General features: G+C 37.3%; 1 non-coding gene across 1 annotated transcript; it reads left to right on the top strand.

Annotated features, from left to right (window-relative positions):
- Nucleotides 1-13,413: 13,413 nt before the first annotated feature.
- On the top strand, nucleotides 13,414-13,486 carry Trnak-uuu. The gene has a single exon. It is a non-coding gene; the product is annotated as a tRNA-Lys (tRNA).
- Nucleotides 13,487-14,781: the final 1,295 nt, after the last annotated feature.

Below are 14,781 nucleotides of genomic sequence, written 5' to 3'. Positions count from 1 at the left end.
GTGGAGATGAACAATTGGGTGGAGGACACTAATGGTCGATCAAATCAGGAAATTGACTCAAAGAGTGCGAATAATTATAGGCCTATTTCGCTTACGTCAATCTGTTGTAGAATAATGGAACATGTTTTATGTTCTCGTATTATGACGTTCTTAGATAATACAAATCTCCTTCATCATAACCAACATGGATTCCGCAAACAGAGATCATGTGAAACTCAGCTCGCCCTATTTGCCCAAGAAATTCACAGTGCCGTAGACACTGGCGAGCAGATTGATGCCGTATTCCTGGACTTCAGGAAGGCATTTGATACGGTTCCGCACTTACGTTTAGTGAAAAAAATACGAGCTTACGGAATATCGGACCAGGTTTGTGATTGGATTCAGGATTTCCTAGAAGAAAGAACACAACATGTCATTCTTAACGGTTCAAAATCTGCAGATGTAGAGGTAATTTCGGGAGTACCGCAGGGAAGCGTGATAGGACCTTTATTGTTTACAATATACATAAATGACTTAGTTGACAACATCGGTAGCTCCGTGAGGCTATTTGCAGATGACACGGTTGTCTACAAGAAAGTAGCAACATCAGAAGACTCGTACGTACTCCAGGAGGACCTGCAGAGGATTAATGCATGGTGCGACAGCTGGCAGCTTTCTCTAAACGTAGATAAATGTAATATAATGCGCATACATAGGGGCAGAAATCCATTCCAGTACGATTATGCCATAGGTGGTAAATCATTGGAAGCGGTAACGACCGTAAAATACTTAGGAGTTACTATCCGGAGCGATCTGAAGTGGAATGATCACATAAAACAAATAGTGGGAAAAGCAGGCGCCAGGTTGAGATTCATAGGAAGAATTCTAAGAAAATGTAACTCATCGACGAAAGAAGTAGCTTACAAAACGCTTGTTCGTCCGATTCTTGAGTATTGCTCATCAGTATGGGACCCTTACCAGGTTGGATTAATAGAAGAGATAGACATGATCCAGCGAAAAGCAGCGCGATTCGTCATGGGGACATTTAGTCAGCGCGAGAGCGTTACGGAGATGCTGAACAAGCTCCAGTGGCGGACACTTCAAGAAAGGCGTTACGCAATACGGAGAGGTTTATTATCGAAATTACGAGAGAGCACATTCCGGGAAGAGATGGGCAACATATTACTACCGCCCACATATATCTCGCGTAATGATCACAACGAAAAGATCCGAGAAATTAGAGCAAATACGGAGACTTACAAGCAGTCGTTCTTCCCACGCACAATTCGTGAATGGAACAGGGAAGGGGGGATCAGATAGTGGTACAATAAGTACCCTCCGCCACACACCGTAAGGTGGCTCGCGGAGTATAGATGTAGATGTAGATGTACAAAAGCTACCTAAGCCACAATGCAAGCACGCCCGAAATTTTCAATATTCTTTGGCTCTCTTCAAGACAACCATTAGTCCCAGAGAAAAAGTGAATAGAAAGTTTCTGTAGGAAATTTAATATAGTTGAATTGTGTGCTGGGATGTGTTTTCACTAAAAACTGTATTTTTCGAGTTATTCAAGAAAAACATACAAAACTGACCTCAAATACACACCCATCCCCACTCTCATTCGCCTCCCCCTCCCCCACCCCCGCAGTCATGTTGTTCATGGCACTCCCTCCTGTCACTGTACAAAAAGTGCAACTAAAAGAATTATTTCCCACAATTAGACCTTTTTGATCTTCACTAACAAGGCTATTACGCACTGGCTTCATTATGCACTTTCAAATTGAAAAACTTACGTTTGTGTAAATGTTGCCTTACAGCTTTGCGAATTTTAACAGCATAAATTTAACAGCTAAATCGTTTGTTTGTGTGATCTTACTGCGAAACTATTGTGGTTATATGCGTTTTTTTTGGTCGATCCGCAAACGTTCAAATGGCTCTGAGCACTATGGGACTTAACATCTGAGGTCATCAGTCCCCTAAAACTTAGAACTACTTGAACGTAACTAACCTAAGGACATCACACACATCCATGCCCGAGGCAGGAGACGAACCTGTGGCTGTAGCAGTCGCGCGGTTCCGGACTGAAGCGCCTCGAACCGCTCTGTCACAGCGGCCGGCTCCGCAAACGTAATTAGTTTCTGCAGAACGTCTTTTTCCTTTGCAGAAGCCTTTTTTTCTTTCATTGCCCTCACGGGAAAATTTAAATTAATACTGTGAACAAGATAGCCGACAAAGCAAGTGTCGTAACAGGCCAGTCAATGAAGACGAAAATGGTAGAGTATGGGAATAAATTCGTGTGGCTGGAGAGAGTGCCATGAATAACATACGAGAAATCGTTATGGGTGGGGGATGAGTGTGGGGGTGGAGGTGCACTTGAAGGTTACTTTTGTACGTTTCTCTTGAATAACTTGAGGAACGCGACCACAAGCGAAAATATACCCCAATATAAACGTAAACTACACTGAACTTCCTGCACAATAGGTACCATTCATTTTTTTCTGTAGGACTAATGGTTTTCCCAGAGAGAGGAAGACAATATTGAAAATCTCATACGAAACACGTGCGCTGTGGCATAGACGGTTTTTGTAGACCAGTTTGAGGTAGTTTCCCGACCTGATGGACCACAAGTGTCCTGTATGAAATTGTTCATCTCGGCTCACTGTACACCACTGTGGCACCTTGTCACTAGTTATCGCTTACACCTTCATTTGAGAAGAAAATCTCAAATTTCAGTAGCTCTAAACACGTTTACACACTTGTGAGTAGTTGTACTTCTTATTCTTTGACATAGCCTCAGACTCGGAATACCAGTATGTTGCTAGTAATCATGTCAGTTGCACGAGCAGAGGTCTTCAGCCATCACTCGCACAGAGCAGGTGACAGTCACTCAGGAGTCACTCTGGTCTCTGTGCTCTTGGCTCACTCACGGATTCAGCCTGCAGCTTGCGTTGTTGACTCAGTGCCTTTCCATCTGAGTTCAGCCCTGCTGGATATTGTTATTTATTGTCACAACTGTATGTATTTACCTAATTATTTGTACATATACGAAAGATCATATTTATCTTTATTTCTTATTTATTTAATATGATACGATTAATGTTTTCAGGACCTCTCTTACATTGTACCAGAGTTTTACATATGAAGAGCACAAGGCAAAAATGATGAGTCAATTTTTTCCCATTTTCAGGTTAGGACAGGAATTTGTAGCTCAAATACGGCCGAATTTGTAGGGGGTTGTAAATGGCAAGAATGCTGACAGTTACTAAGTTATTTGCCATTTTATTCTTGTTGTGCACGGTAAAACCGATGAATGTCATCTGTGTTCACGGCACATATGATGAGAGTCATTTCATAAGGTTGGCATAAACCTGCTTGATCAGGAGTTCAACGTGCTGTCTTCATTCTTTTGTTTACTTTGTGTTTGTGGGTAGAAAGTTGCCAAAGTTTATATTTTCTGTTCTTGGTAGTAGTTTCTGTGAAAATGAGTGAATTAAGCGAGTCAAGTGTGGATAGGGATTGTGAAAACGTCAGTAAACCTAGCACAAAGAAGAGAAAAATCCCATGGAAGGGTAAGAGATGTGATGAAAAAACTTAAAGTGTGTACTCACGAAACTGGGCCCGATTGCAGATGTAAAAGACTACAGTGTTTTGATAGAGTTTGTGAAGGTGAAAGAAAAAGATTTATTTATCATTTTAATAGTTTAGAATCTAATGATGCTCAGTCCCCATACTTGGCTGGGATTATCAGTGTTTACGACGTCAAAAATCGCAGTCCAAGAAAGTCTGAAAATGAATCACGTTTTAATGATAAGAGCCTACAAAGTAAGAATAAAGGTTGATGATAATTTTATTGACACCCCTGTGTGCTATAAAGCATTTTCGTCTATTTTTGGTGTAACTGGGAGAAGGGTTCAAACTATTCAAACGAGTCTGAAAGAAACAGGTGAACCCTCAACAGACAAGAGAGGAAAGTATGACCACAAACATTGTAGGACCTCAGAAGAAATTGAGCAAAGTGTCATTGATCGTATTGCATCGTTTAAGAGCCGTAAAAGCCATTACAGTTTTGATAAAACTAAAAAAACATACTTGCCAGACACTTTAAATTTGAAAAAAAAATGCACACATTGTACAAGACAGGTAAGCCTAGTGGTAAGATTGTGTCCTAAGCATATTATAGACAGATATTCGTATCTAAATTTAACATAGTTTTCAGATATCCCAGAAGCGACACCTGCAGTGCATGTGACAGGTACCAAGCAGAAATGAAAGCTCTAAACCTCCAGCTGGAACAGACAAATGATGACAAGGAAAAAGCAAATATTTTAAGCAGCATTAAGGCAAAACAATGTGAGAATGAACTACACTTGAGAAAAGCTAACATGTTTTATGACACAAAGAGAAAATGTAGGAAAATTTCAAGGAAAAGTGAGGATACTGAGGCACTTACTATTGATTATCAAAAAAATTTAAGCTTACCTAATTTGACCACAAATGACGTTTACTACTGCCGTCAATTGTCATTGTATTTGTACAATGTCCACAGCCTATCTATGGGAAATGTAACTTTTTTTGCTTACCCAGAAACAGAAGGAGGTAAAGGTGCAGACAAAGTAGTATCGATGATGCACTATTATATCTTCGCCATGTTATAGTCCAATGTCAAAAACTTGTACATATTTTGCGATTCTTGTAGCGGACAGAACAAGAACCACACCATGTTTCGCTTCTAACATTATGCGGTACAAATCCTAAAAAAAACTAGACTGCATAACAATCATATTCCCTATTTGCGGCCACTCTTACCTAGAATGCGATAGAGATATGGCCCTGATAAACGGCAAATTTCCCACATAAATACCAGAACATTGGGTAAATGAAATAAAGAATGTCAGAGCAAAGCCTTCACCTTTCACTGTGATTGAAGCTGACCACAACCTATTTAGAAAATGGACTGCTTTATTGGAAAATCACTATCACAAGAAATGCCCATTTGCTACACAACCAATTAGTGAAATAAAATTTTCAAGTTTGCTTATTTCCAGATCTGATTAAACTAAAATCTGGAAAGTACCAAGACCTGCAGCACCTGCAGCAGTTTTGCAGTTCATCTGCTCAAAAGTACTTTGAAGAACTTCCTCATTGACAAAACATAAGTTGTAAGTAACAGTATTAAAATAAAATCTATATAGGCCTAATGTTTAATCTAGAATATTATAAATCTTACAAAATAGACAGTAAACAGAATCTGTTTACAGGCTACAAGATCCACTGAAGAAGCACAGAAAGATAGTGGACTTTCATCGTTTTTACGAAGTTTTTTACGACTACCATCGCTTTTACCATGTATTTTCTGTACCTATTTAAGTTCTTAATTAATAGAGTGCCTTAAAATTGAAAATGCGTTTATTGTATTACATTTATTACCTAAACAAATAGATATAGAACAATAAAAATGTTGTGATAATTATATGGTAAACGTTTAAGATATACAAGAGACTAAAGCAGAAGATTTGTCGTCCTGAAAAGCTACAAAACAGTAACTATCATCATTTTTGCCTTGTGCTCTTCATATAATTTCCAAACTCAGTACATCAGAGATACTTCAAGAATCATAATATTTCCAACATGTGAGGTGTTCTTTCTACATGTATTAGGTATTTGCCCGTTATGCACTCCTGCTCGAAATTACTGTCCTTCTCACCGTTTACTCGGTCTTCCTAAAGATCTTGTGCCCACTGGGCGGTACTTCATCGTTACTTCTCATATTCTGTTCCTTTTCATTTCACAGTCCTTTCAGTTGTTCCTGTATTCCTTAATCTGATTATTTAAGCTTTTCACTTCTAGGTCTTCTCTGATGTCAGCATTCGCAGGAGAGCTTCTGTAAAGTTTGGAAAGTAGGAGACGAGGTACTGGCAGAAGTAAAGCTGTGAGTACCGGGCGTGAGTCGTGCTTCGGTAGCTCAGATGGTAGAGCACTTGCCCGCGAAAGGCAAAGGTCCCGAGTTCGAGTCTCGGTCGGGCACACAGTTTTAATCTGCCAGGAAGTTTCATTCATCCTCCTGTCAGATAGTGCGTTCCCAGCTACTCTTCTTCAGAATCACATCTCCAATGTTTACGATATTTGTTCATTTCTTTTTTGTTACAGTCCACAACTCACTTCAGAATGTGACAGCTGGTACAAACATAGTTTTTAGAACTTAAGTAGAGTTTTCTTTCTTACTTTACTTCTGAAGGATTTATAGATTATTGCATTAATGCAATGAGATCTTGCTCCTTTTTTTGTATCGTCATTTCTGTTATGAATGAGAGAGTATTTCCTAAGACAATGAATGAGTTTAAACTTTCTATTTTCTGATAATTTACTATCGCATTATTTTGATGGGAAAGCCCTGAAGGTCATAACTTCCGTTTTTTTTTAAGATTGACACACATTATATATTATCTCTTGAAGATGAAATGTGAACGTCTGTTTGGTGCGTGTTCTCACCTCCAAGGAAGTCATGATCCACGACATACAGTGACTGTCAATCTAGGCTAATTTTTTTCTGGGGCATATTTGCCTATAAACAGTGATACCTTAAAGTGATAGGAAATCAGAAAATGGTTGTACCAAACATTATACCAAATGGTTTTGAAAATATAATATCCCCCCTATTTTGGTATCCTGTGAGCATATGCGCTCAAAAGCAGTGCAAAGAAGAAAGAAACTGGCTCACTTCGTGTAAAGTAGGTCAAGATTTGTTTATAAATAATAATATTGATTACTTTTTCCTTCTTGGAGAAATGTATTGTGATACTGACTCTAAATGATAACTCCAGATGCTTAAATTAATTACAAGTTATAATTCTTATAATGTATTTTGTCTTCAGTAGAAGTCTGAAAACGTTACTAGAATCAGACTTATTGTTACAATTTTCTCACTTGATAAATGACATTTAGGATTTTGTTGCCATACTTTTAATTTTTACAGCATAGTAACACAGATTAGTTTCTCATAATCAGTTTGTGATCTCATATTAAAACATTTGTACATTATTTCAATTGACACAAATAAATGCATGAATATCTCAGGACATATGGCACCGCAACATATTAAAGTTTAAACTGCAAATAATTTTCAAAATGAACAATGGTTTGATAAAGCTCTCCACAGTACTCTATTCTGTGCAAGTGGATTCATCTGCAAATACATATTGCAACCTACATCCTTTTGAACCTGTTTATTGTGTTCATCTCTTTGTCACCTCTACAAATTTTATCCCTGCACACTTACCTCCAGTACTAAACTGGTGATCTCTTTATGTCTAAGAAAATGTGTCCTATCAACTAATCCCTTCTTTTAGTCAAGTCACATCACAAAATTCTTTTATTCTCAATTTTATTCAGTACCTCCTCATTAGTTAGTTGATCCACCCATTTAATCTTCAGCATTCTTCTGGAGCACCACATTTCAAAAGCATCTATTCTCTTTTGTCGGAACTATTCATCATCCATATTCGATCACCACACCAGGCTACAATACAGAAAAATACCTTCAGAAAACACTTAAATCCATATTTGATGTTACCAAATTTCTCTTCTTCAGAAATGCTGTTCTAGGCATTGACAGTCTACATTTTACTTCCTCTCTACTTCGACCATCATCAGTTATGTTACTGTCCAAATAACGAAACTCATCTATTACTTTTAATATCTCGTTTCCTACTCTGATTCCCTCAACATCATGTGATTTAATTGGACTACATTCCATTATCGTTCTTTTGCTTTTGTTAATGTCCATCTCATATCCTCCTTTCAAAACACTGTCGATTCTGTTCAACTGCTCATCCAAGTTCTTTCCTGCCTCTGACAGGGTTACAATGTCATCAGAAAATCGCAGAGTTTTTATTTCTTCTCCCAGAACTCAGATTCCTTCCCCAAATTTTTATTTTTCCCCTTGACTACATGCTCAGTGTACAGATTGAATAACATAAGGGATAGACTACAACCCAGACTCTCTCTCTTCTCAACTACAGCTTTCTTTCAAGTTCTGTGTGATGCTGCTGTTCCTCTCCCGAAAACCATCTGTCAACATACATCGCATTATGGTATTCCGAGGAAACTTGTGATTCTTGCCGATAGTCACGGTCGAGAGATTGCTTCTCGTATAATTGAAACTGCTGAAACTGTGAAGGCAACGGGATTTGTCAAGCCTGGAGCATCTCTCTCTCTCTCTCTCTCAAATATGTACGTATATACATTCAGAAGGAATCGGTAAGTTGTCATCCAAGGATTTCATTGTACTACTCGGCGGCTCTAATGACGTGTACCGCAATGAAACATCAGTAGCCTGCCAAGATCTAAAGAAGTGCTTGTGTTATATAGGACACACAAATGTAATATATGTTAACGTTCCACAGAGGTACGACTTACATCAGTCGTCTTGTGTGAACAGAGAGATCAAACTTGCAAATGAACAGCTCTCAAACGTATGTAAACAGTTTAAAAATGTATATGTTCTAGATGTAAGTGGTGTTGGTCGAAGATTCCATACCTCACATGGGCTTCATTTGAACAGTCTTGGGAAAAATTTCCTAGCACGAAAACTAATTGAAATAAGCACAGGCAACGGTTTTACTACAAATTCAACAGCAATAACAAAATTTGTTTCATCACCAACCACAGAAAAGAAAAATTGTGATTTTTTTCCACAGCAACACACTCCAGTAATAGTCAACACTCAGATAAGATCTTTTTTAGGCTAAAGAACAGAAGAGAGCACAGTGTAAATGTTGTGCCTTTTGATAATTTAACTTGTGTGAAAACTAACAGTAAGGAACCAGTTAAAACTACAATTGATAAGCTATATTGTTTAAAAATATTTCATCAGAATATAAGAAGTCTTTTGAATAAAAAAGAAGAGCTGATGCTTTCACTGCAAGAAACAGCTGACACAGACGGAATTATTCCTGATGTGCTCTCCCTAACTGAACATCACTTGGAAGCCACAGAAATTAATCAGCTACATTTAAATGGTTATAAAATTGATTCTTCCTACTGTCGGAGCAATTTAAGACAAGGCGGTGTGGCAATTTACACATACAATACTATTAGGTCACAAGTTATAGATGTATCTAAATATTGTATTGAACAGCACTTTGAATGTTGCGCAGTCAAGTTAGAGCTTGAAACACAGTTCCTGATCATAGTAACAGTTTATAGGTCACCTACGGGAGACATTCAAAAATTTCTCTTTCAGCTAGAAACAGTTCTTACTAAACTTTATAGAAACAATAGTAATGTCATCGTGACTTTAACATAAACTTACTCACAAAATATAACAACCAGAAACTATTAGAATCACTACTGTTAACCTTCAATCTGCTCCCCATGATCTCATTCCCAACAAGACTATATGGGCACAGCAAGACCCTGATTGATAATCTGTTCCTAGATCCCACAAATTACAATGAAGTGATGACACGGGTAGTAACAAATGGTCTGTCTGATCACGATGGTCAAACGACAACCCTAAAACTTGCCAGCAGAAAAACAACACATGGCCATTGTAACCAAGTTAAACATGTTAGATCAATAAATGCTGAATCTACTTGCTTGTTCAGAAATACAGATTAAAATCAAACCAACCTGTAGTAAAAGGAAAGAGTGGCTAACTACAGGCATAAAAATATCATGTAACAAAAAGAGAGATCTGTATGTACAACAGAGGACTAGTACAGACCCAGCAGTAAAGTTACATTACAAGAAATACTGTAAATTTCTAACAAGTGTAATCAAGAAGGCCAAACAGTTGCACTATGCACAAAAAATTAGCAACTCAAACAATAAAATAAAAACTATATGGCACATAATAAAAATTGAGACAAGTAGGAACATAACATAGAACCTGACAATAATAAACACAAAGCTGCAGCCTCAGATTTCAACAATTTTTTTCTCTCTGTAGCTAAAAAAACAGTGAACCATAATAAACAGGCTCCCACAGAAGCTATTTAACTACTTAACCACATGCAAATAACATCTAAAGTAGCATTTCATTTCAGAAGTACAACCCCTAAAGAAATTGAAAAAACCATAAAATTACTCAAAAACTCAGATTCCTGTGGATACGATGGCATATCAAGTAGGATTCTAAAATCATGCGCAGACTTAGTCAGTTATATATTGTGCTATTTGTGTAACCAATCTATGGAAACTGATGTGTTCGCAGATAAATTAAAACATGCAGTAGTGATGCCAATCCACAAAAGTGGAGCAAGGGATGAAATATCCAACTATCGGTCCATCTACCTGCTGCCAGTATTCTCAAAGTTATTTGAGAGAATAGTGTATGATAGGATTTATAGTCACACTACACAAAATGGCTTACTGGCTCCTACACAATTCAGCTTTCGTATGGGCTCCTCCACAGACAGAGCTATATTTAACCTAACACATGAAATTTTGGGTGAACTAAATTACAAAAGGTATCCAGTGGGCATATTTTGTGACCTTGCCAAGGCATTTGATTGTGTAGATCACAACACACTCTTAAAAAAGCTTCCACATTATGGCATTAAAGACAAATCTTTGACTTTGTTAGAATCATACTTACAGAACAGGAAGCAATGGGTTGTCTTAAGGGGGACAGGAACAGCATTAACATCAGACTGGGGAAATATAAAGTATGGAGTCCCACAGGGCTCAATTCTTGGGCCATTAATTTTCCTGATCCACATTAATGATCTACCAATCATAATTAACAACAGAGCAAAAATAGCACTGTTTGCCGATGATACAAGTATCCTCGTAAAAGGACCAAACTCAACAATGCAGGATACAGCCATGACAGTCTCTACTCAAGTACACAAATGGTTCACTGCAAATAGCCTAACCTTAAATATTTCAAAAACCACTATGATACAGTTTCTGACAAAAAATAAAAATATTAAAGCTCCTGAAATACATGTTAACAATCACAAAATTAATGAAACCACACATAAAAAATTCCTAGGTATCCAGATAGACAGTCACCTAAGATGGAAAGAACAAATTGATCAGCTGGTCAAGAAACTTAGCTCATTGTGCATTGTACTAAGAGCTCTCCATCAGTTAGTAGACAGAGAAATAATGTTGTTGTCATACTTTCCATATTTCCATTCTGTTCTCTCCTACGGCATAATCTTCTGGGAAAATGCTGCAGGTGTTGAAAAAGTCTTCAGAATACAAAAACGAGCAGTGAGGCTAATATATGGGGTCCCTAATGGGACATCTTGCAGAGGTCTCTTCAAATCTCTCAGGATACTTACCATCACAGGTTAGTATATATACTCACTGATGTTATTTGTAGCCAACAACAGGGAACTGTTTCAGAAAAATTGTGACATCCACAACCATGACACTAAACAGGTGAAAAATTTTCATCGAGGCTCTGCATCTCTCACTAAAGTACATAGGGGAGTTACTGAGTCAGGTATAAAGGTCTTCAATAAGCTCCCATCAATATAAAAAAGGAAATAAATAATGTACAGGTTTTCAAAAGGAAACTAAAATTATTTCTCATTGAACAAACTTTTTATAAAATGAATGAATACTTAGGGTTATGATGTACTCCCTTAAAGACAAAGTGTGATGCTGTTACTCGTAGTTTAACTGAAATTGTGGTGATAAAATGTAAATTTATCTGTTTCATTATGAGAAAAACGTGAACTCCCATGTATCCCACTCTCTTGAGCTTTCACTTAAGCCTCTTCTTAAGGAATGCAGTTAAAACTTTTATTCATTCAAACCATGACCATGAAGAAAATTTACTTCCTTATATAAGTCAGTAGCATAAAAATATGCGCTGTCACTTATTCTACTATTTTAAACAATCACTTAAACTGTTTTTGGCATAATGTAGGCTTTAATACTGTATGCAAGTAATTGTTCTTGTAAAATAAACCAATGTCTGTGCAATGTGATATATAAATGTTAATGTACTACTGTAATTGCATCAATTGACTTGTCCTATTACTTGTACACTAGCTGTATAATATGTAATCAACAGGACCAAATAAAAAAATATATCCTTCAAATCTTATAACTGTTATCTTGTGTCTATTCAACTGCTACCTTCAGAATTTCAAAGAGTGCATTCCAGTCAATGTTGTCACAAGCTTCTTCCATATCTACAAAAGCTATAAACATGGGTTTGCCTTTCTTTTATCTATGTTCTAAGATAGGTCATAGGGTCAGTATTGCCCCACTTTTCCCAAGGTTCACTTCTAACAGCTTTATCACTCTCCTGTGAATAATTCGTGTTAGTATTTTACAACAATGATTTACTAAACTGTTAGTCTGGTAGTATTCACACTTGTCAGCATATGTTTGCTTTGGAATTGGAATCATTACATTACCTGGTTAACAAAAGGAAAGCAGACTGGATGGGACATGAACCGTGAGGAATTACTAGAGAACGCCGCGCTGCCAGCACGTTCAACATGTTTGACGATTTTCAATACCAAAACGCTGTGCGAAGCGATACCGCATATACTAAGTTCCTTTTCTGAATTCATCTTTTTTATTCCTTAATTTTGTTCATATCTTTCTTAGAGGTTGTGACAGGACGGGAGGGGGTGAGGGTTCGAAAACAGTTATTCAGGGACAAACAGCAGCACAGCAAATTTTTTTCCGTCACACATTGAGAGTTTACCTTTTTTTCCGGCTGGGATGTGTTCTTAATAGGTACCTAAGAAAGGAAAAAAATATCCGGTAGCTAAACAACGCTGTTTTCAGTTGCACGTGAGCAGTAACATCAAAAACTGAGACAGATTGCTCAAGATATCCAACAGCAGTCCATGGATGACAAAATTAAGATTTAACCATTAGAATAACTCACACCGGCACGCTGTAGTTTTGTATTTGTGACCTCACCTATGAAGTTACATTTTCGCCAACCGCTGAGATGACAAGCATGAAAAATGTCCTGCAGCAGCTGCGTAGAAATTGCGTGAATGCTTTTCGTGTGGCCGCCAGATTTTCGTCCCTGAAAGGGCCATACAATGCCAACGAGCCTTGCACTTTTAGAACCTGATTACTGTGTTATGTTCAAACCAGCACCTGATATTCCATTACTTCGCAAAATGCCAGCGTCCAAAATACAAACCTCGTTAGTAATGCGAAGCTAACAAACAGTGTCAATAACAGATGATCTCACAAAATTTATGTACCATTTAAAGAGTATTATTTATACTGCACGAAAATAACGAAGTGAATAATACTCCACAAATACCCGAGTTTATGAGGTACCAATGTCAACTGTCACGCGCGCTGGGGTGAACTAGCACGTGCAACGCTGTTTCATCCTGATTTTATCACAGAGAGATAAAGCTACATAGGTAACAGGTCAGTTACAATTGTTAACTTTTCGCATTAGTTATTATACCGCTTTAAAGGCGCCGAGCCTCATGAGCCCGGATAGCTCAGTCGGTAGAGCATTAGGCTTTTAACCTAAGGGTCCAGGGTTCGAGTCCCTGTTCGGGCGTATATTTTAAAAAGCCCTTTCTCACTTGCTTGCCTATGCTTTACTTGTCCAAACTCCATAGACAAAAATCTGCAAGGTCTGAAATAAAGCACATACATTATTTCAATCCGATGGTAACAAATGAAAATTCCAATTCACATATATATTTGCAATAAAATTACAGACCAAATAAAAGGACATCAATACACTGCAAATCTGTAAACATTGGGAGAATTGCAAAAAGTGGCCAGGCACTGATAATATAAATAAAGAGTTGATTAATTATGTGTCCCATTTTGTGGATGAACTGCAACAAGTGATCAAAAAATGTAACAGAAAAATAGGCCAGGCACTGATTATACAAACATGGACTTAATTAAATACGTGTCTGATCAACTACGGTATAGATTTTTACAGATTTGAATGTCTACTGACTGGGCAAACATGTGACAGACGAATGAAATGATGCTTTGGTATGACCTACTTATAAGAAAGGAAATAATTCACAATGTGCAAATAACCATGCAATAAGTCCGTTAAAATTATAAACAATAGATTAATTACCAATACTTGAAGCACATGGTACAACACGGTTTTACAAAAGGTAGGTCATGTTTTGATTGTCTTTTCGCTTTGGCACAAGTAATTGAAAAAATAATTTAGATTATCAGCTTATTATGTTTTTATCGATTATGAAAGGGAGTCTAGCAAGGTAAATCGGGAAATACTTTGGGAATCACTAAAGTAAATGGATGTTCCAACACATCCGATTATGGTAATTCATTCACTAAACAAAAATAATAAAATGATCCACACTGTAAGAAATACGACAGAATTCTGCAGATATTAACCAAGGAGTTAGACAAGGCTGCCCACTGCCTCGCAACCTTTTCAGTGATCGTTCGTTGATATCATTCATAAATGGCTAATTATATTAACTGATAAATTAAGAAATATTAATTTCAATTTCATGCCGCTGCTGTTTGCTAATTATCAACTTATAATAGGAGAATCTGAAGAAAAGGTTCAAATTACACCACATAACGGAATGACAATATCGACAGATAAAACAAAAGTGATCGAATTTCAAGGACTGGAACCCATAAGAGCAAAATTTGTTGTAGCCGGACAAATATAATTGAACAAGGAAAGAGTTTTCAAATCTAAGTTGAAATTTTAAATTTCCCAAATCACATGATGTAGAGCTAAAATAGGCCAGGTTCATACACTTCTGTGGAACCATACAAAGTTCATTAAGAAACAATGTACGGAAAGAAGGATTAATTAAATCTTACAAAGTAACAGCCTTGCTTTTG

Source organism: Schistocerca americana, chromosome 8 (assembly GCF_021461395.2).
Source record: "Schistocerca americana isolate TAMUIC-IGC-003095 chromosome 8, iqSchAmer2.1, whole genome shotgun sequence".
NCBI lineage: Eukaryota > Metazoa > Arthropoda > Insecta > Orthoptera > Acrididae > Schistocerca > Schistocerca americana.
This window is presented reverse-complemented; position numbering and strand designations above follow the sequence as displayed.